Source organism: Amphiura filiformis, chromosome 8 (genome assembly GCF_039555335.1).
Source record: "Amphiura filiformis chromosome 8, Afil_fr2py, whole genome shotgun sequence".
NCBI classification, from domain to species: domain Eukaryota; kingdom Metazoa; phylum Echinodermata; class Ophiuroidea; order Amphilepidida; family Amphiuridae; genus Amphiura; species Amphiura filiformis.
In genome coordinates, this window is record NC_092635.1 from 11,616,122 (window position 1) to 11,622,121 (window position 6,000).

The 6,000-nt window shown below is 40.3% G+C and overlaps 1 long non-coding RNA gene across 1 annotated transcript; it reads right to left on the bottom strand.

Annotated features, from left to right (window-relative positions):
- Nucleotides 1–391: 391 nt before the first annotated feature.
- LOC140158618 (uncharacterized) lies at nt 392–4,456 on the bottom strand. Its single transcript, XR_011859803.1, has 4 exons — nt 4,175–4,456; nt 2,559–2,681; nt 1,619–1,746; nt 392–536 (listed from the first exon to the last, which is right to left on the bottom strand). It is a non-coding gene; the product is annotated as an uncharacterized lncRNA (long non-coding RNA).
- Between the last annotated feature and the right edge of the window lie 1,544 nt (nt 4,457–6,000).

Here is a 6,000-nt window from a genome sequence, read left to right on the forward strand (position 1 = left end):
TGTCGTAAATCGCCATTTGGACTTGATGGCTTTGCCGTGACTCGCTGGTGGGACTTTGATGGCTTTGTCGTAACTCATCTTTAGCTTACTTTGTGGGGTAATTGAAAAAACCACACCCTAATCTCTGGGGGGTAACTTGCCTTTTCTTTAACTCGCCTTTTTTTAACTCGCCTTTTTTTTAACTCGCCTTTTTTTAACTTGCCTAGTTACTACTGTGTCCAGTATTTGTTGACTTAATTGTAGTCCACATTATCATAATTATATATTATGAGTTCCACTGTGTGGTAAAACATGTTCCAAATTAACAGTGATGGCTAGTGGCTACCAGCCAGCTAGTCCACTAAACCTAATTGATAGGTAGGCGTGAGGCCGTAACAGCCATATGTTGACAATGTCTTTTTCTGTCGATAGTTTTCCCTCGAAGTTAAATTCGCTTGATTTTTAGTTGAAGTGCCGTTGAAGCTATGGAGCATTTACCTGTCTCTTGCTTAAGCTTGTTGCTGCAGGTGGTTCCTTCCAATAAGTTCATATTTCATCTGTAAAGAAAAATAACCAAAATATCAATTAAAATATTTAGATTTTAATATTGAACAACCTACAGATCCCCAAAAGTGACATAGAAAGAAAAAATATCTTTGGGCCTGAATTAGTAGCACGGGCCTGACCAGGGTTGTCACCAGGACCCAAATAGTACTGGTTAGCATAGCGAGCGAAGCTCTCGCGCCTCGCACTATCTTTTTAGTTGAACGCTAGGGATCGGGGAATAGGCTTTGAGGGTACCACCCCCCTAAAAAAAAATTTCTTCCTCTTTTTATGATGAAATATCATCATCCACTTCCGGAAATATAAAAAAAAAAAAATTGAAAAAAAAAACTTAAAAAAACCCCAATTTAGTGAGTGCCATACGGCCCAGTCCAGCGTGGTGACAACCCTGGGCCTGACTATTAATAAGGGGCCCATGCTACTAAGCATATGTACTAAGTCAGATACTATCTTGGGGCTTGAAGTTACTATCTTGGGGCCTGAGTTACTAAGCCAGGCCTTATGGCCTAATCCTTTCATCAACCAATATAGCAGTTACTCATGGACTGTCTTTTGGAACTTGAAGGAGAGCAATAAATAGCTCTTCATGAGCCTTCAAGGAGAGCCGTTTCACATGTCAAACATCACTCTCCTATATCAGATTTAAGGTACTACACCCCTGGCCAATTTAGTGCCTAATTTTGCATTTTTCTCAAAATTATAGCACATTTGATACAAGTAAGATATGTATATTATAGGGGCAAGGAGTACAACTACGGTACTGCACTGAAAATTCAGCAACTCAAGGCAAGTAGTTATTGATTTATTGATCAAATACTGGTTTTCCCTCATTTTTGACTGTAACTCCACAACTGTTGTTTGTGCTGAAATAAAATTTCCAGTGCAGTAGTTGTAGTCCTTGCCCCTATAATATACATATCTTACTTGTCACAAATGCACTATAATTTTTGAGAAAAATGCAAAAATATGCACAGAATTGGGCAGGGGTGTAGTACCTTAAAGGAGAGCAGTAGAGAGCAATGCTCTCACTCTCCTCAAAAGGCAGTCCCTGGTTAATCATAGTACATGTACATACCAGCTTTTTGTTGTACCAGTACTGTTGAGTTCATCACTATACATTCTGATTAAAAGCCACCACCTCCTGAAAACAGTTGCTGCAACGTAACTGTACAGTTCACATCAAGTTGACATCACTGGTATCACCTAGTTGGGAAAATTCAAGAAACAAAATATTAAAATGGAGAAACGCTTTTACAAGAACAAACATGTTTCACTGTGCCTCCAGGTTTCTGAAATTGGGCTGCTCCATGCTGCAAGCCCCAGAGTTACATATATGGGAGGCCTAAGTACGGTACCAATTCAAAATATATTTATGGAAATTGTTTTACCATTTATTTGCACACAAAAGTAAACTGCGGATTTACTGCGCACCTTTTAGATAAAAATTTGATCATTGCATCTGTGTGTGACTTGTATGGCATGCGAGTTGTGTTGGAGATCAATGGTGGTGCATCCGTAGTGTACGTAGCACACGTATTGCAATTTGGCATTTTGCCCATTCATGCCTAAAGGCTAAACTATGATCAGCTCATCATCATGTGTGAGATGGGAGTCAGGACTAACTATAAAAAAAAGCCCAAAATTTTCCGCTTTACAAATGTCAAATTCCGCTTTTTTCCGCCTTGTAAATTTTGCGATAAAAAATTTTCACAAAAAAAAAGCCTTACGCCTTAACATTGGAGATTGTCAATTTCGCACAAATAGCATTTGATTTAAGCATTGCTTGCGACCACCTGCATGGCAGTGCGTGCATGCCATTCTACATACACAATTACACATATCAATACCATGTTGTTTCTTGTTACAAGTCTTATTTGTTCCACCTTATAAAAACCGAACAAACTTAAGGTGCCCTCAAAGATCATGTTGTCCGCACGGGGTTGTCTGCATCCCAATTTAAATGCATGAATGTCACTCTCCTCAAAAGGCAGTCCCTGGTTACTCATTGTACATACCAGCTTTTTGTTGCACCAGTAGTACTGTTGAGTTCATCACTATACATTCTCATTAAAAGCCACCATCTCCTGAAAGCAGTTGCTGCAACTGTACAGTTCACATCAAGTTGACATCAGTATCACCTAGTTGGGGAAATTAAAGAAATAATATCTTAATGGAGAAAAGTTTTACAAGAGGGGCCTCTAGACTTCTCGCAGAATTCACATAATCATGCGCCAGTCCTGGATTACACAACGCACAACTAGCGTAAAGCATTCATACACTCCTATCAAAGCAGCCAATCAGAAAAGTATGAAACATGCATTGATTGTGTATATTGTGCATTCTCGTAGTCTACGGCAGTGTTTCATGCGTGTTCGTGTCACATAGGATTGATTCATTTTTCGGGCGGGTTTATATTTGGTTCTAATTTCCAACATTTTGAGTGATAATTTGTTACATAAAAAAGTTAAAATTATGTGTTTTTTTTCTTGTCGTATATGACATGCGCTTATTTTGGGGGCTTTGGGGCCCAGCCCCCAGGGTAAAATCAGGGGCAGCGAAATTGAAGGGGCTGCAAAAACAGGGGTGGCAAAAACGAAGGGGGCTGCAAAACGAATTAGTAAATAAAAACGGGGCAGAAAAATTTGATAAAGCATACAAATTTTTGAAAAAATGTTGCTATACATCAAAATGTGTTGCTTTTAGGGTGCTAGCACCTGAAATCTTTTTTTTTTTTTTTTTTTGCTCTTCACTTTTTCAAACAACCGGAAAAAAATGGGTCAACCTTTTCGGGCTGTTGAGGAAGGGCAGCAAAATTTAATTTTCTTCAGCCCCGGGTTGGGGCGGCCACGTAGGCCCTACGCCACTGTATGAAATAGATTAATAAACACATATTACTTAGGACCTATTGCTCGAGAAATTAGGCAAAATAATGCACTTGCGCTGATGTCGATTCGCTAATTTTGTCTTCCCCTTTGGGGCTCATGCATTAGACGCACCAGCATCAGCGCATATGCATTATTTTTCGAGCAGTAAGTAATACGCATTCATAATTACCTATAATTATTGAACCCCAGGCCTTGCCGTTTGACTTTTTTTTTGTGAGCGATTGCTCGCCACCGCTCGCCCTCCCAAAAATTTCTAGTGAGCGATTTTCCACTCGCCATGGACACTAAATATTACTCACTGCGAATCTCACAAAATCAGCCAGCGAATTAAGTGTTAAAACGATTAATAGAAAGGTACAAATATTAGTGCCTTTCGCGTGCATTTGAACGTGAATTTTAAAACCGAAACTCTTATTTGAATATACCCCAAGTGTATTGTGAAAATTCAACCATTCGCGGACTATCATTCGCGTAGGCCTACCATCAACGACTCGGCTTTAAAATCTAGACAGCAATGCCTGGCGCTCAATTGCTTGCATGCCATATCAAATCAATTGTCATTGATACAGGTTGTTTATGACTGATGTTTTTCGTGGCCTGATCCCGGGCCTGGCCTAGCCTACAATATAAGAGTGAATCAGTCATGAGTCACGACACTGCTCTTGTTTACGGTGTAAAAGATGGCCTTATAAACCATGCACACTACACGTGAAAATAATTGAAATAACTTCAGCTTTTATACTTACATTGTTTACCACCAGTGCCACTGCACCGCACCGTGAACGTCGAGGCTGTGCATAGTCAGTGCATCCATGTCACTGTGGTCTGAGACTGAGCGGGGTCTGTGGCGACGATATTTCCTTCTCAAAATCAAGTTAAATATTGCGATCTGACGGTGTGCAATGGACTCAATATGTTACAAAACCACAAAAGTTTCACCATGATGACTAAAAATCGTGCAAAGTTGATTATTTTGGTTTAAAAATGGGAAAATTGTAAAAACTACTAATGGCGGACGCAACAGAAATTTTTTTAAACATCAGCTACCAAATTTGCTGGCAAAGAGGTTTATTCCCTGCATCGGTACTCAGCTGTTTGTTTTCAAGCTCGCTTTATGTGTAGCGAACAAAAGCTACCCAAATCAGCCAAATGTCGGGCTTTAATCAGGGCTCCGTTTGTCTTTATATTCCCATGGTAGCATCATGAACGAAGAATGGGGCACAATAGTAGCTGAAAGCAATGACGTAATCAAAATCTACTAAATATTCATATTTTAGCATTTTCACTGCACCAATATTGGATTGTTGAACGATTCAGTCCTCACCATCAGCACAACCCGATGACCGTGCGTAGATGTTGAAAGGACTGGAGGATTTAGTCTAAATAGGGCCTGACAAAACTTGTGTGTTAAAAAGTGTAGCACTTTCTGGCAGGATTCCTGCCATTTGAGCGTGCGCAGTAGTGTCCTGTTTTGTCATAAATATCAGCGGTACAGGTTTATTGTGCCGGGATCGTGTCATAAACTGTGTCGTTGGTGATCGTAATTTAACCATTTAATCATGTATTTCATGATTATTTTGGAGGAATCGCTGCATTTATTTGTTCAGAATAGCTTCATCATCAGTAAAAGGGCATGCAGAACCCCGGTGCAGAACCGGCCGGGTAAGGGCTTGTGTTTTCAGACACAGACATGATCATGTAGGCCCGGGCATCATGGCATGTAGGCCGAATGCAAGTTTTCATCTACCGTCAAGTTAGTCAGGTATTAATTATGGATGAGTATCCGAGATCTGCAAGAAAGCTTATGCACAAGTATGCAATATTATCGGGTTTCTGATGCCTGGCCCTGAGAATACTGACTGCTGAGACTGATCATGCCGAGGCCGCAGTGCAGTGTGTAAAAATATTTACTCACAAAACTGAGTATAAGCTTCAGCTTATAATAAATTACTTTAAAAGGGAAAGGATTAGGGCCTATGAATATGATGTCATCCCGGATGTTTAATATGTGTTTGTCCAGACCGACTTGTTTTCAACAAAAATATTATTGCCATTATTGGTGTCCATAGGCATAGTTCTACCATTTTGCAACCTGTGAGGCTGTGATGTGGCAGTGAGTAGATGTCAGCAGTGACATGACTGCGCATTTCATTGCATTTGGGCGCAGCTTCAAGTTCAAATAGCTAGCGTACCATGAAATTGCTGGTGTACGCCTGCACACGAGTAAGGACACCACATAGATTGCTGATGTGTAAGTGAAAATAGCATCACTGACACATGGGTGAAAAATATAGCCTAGGAGTACAGGACTCTTTTAAATTATACTAGGCCCCTATAGTGTCTGTGACTACTATATGGCCTAGGCCTAGTAGGCCTATATACATGATTTAATGTTAAAACTATGATATGTGATGTACGACTGCACAGCTAGGCCCGACATTTAGGCCTGCGACCGAATTCAAATGATTTTTGGAGTTCTTGTAGTTGTACATGTATGCCCTAATACGAAAGTAAAACTTGTGTCACAATCGTTGATCGTCGGCACCACACCGCATCGCAAAGCAACACAAGG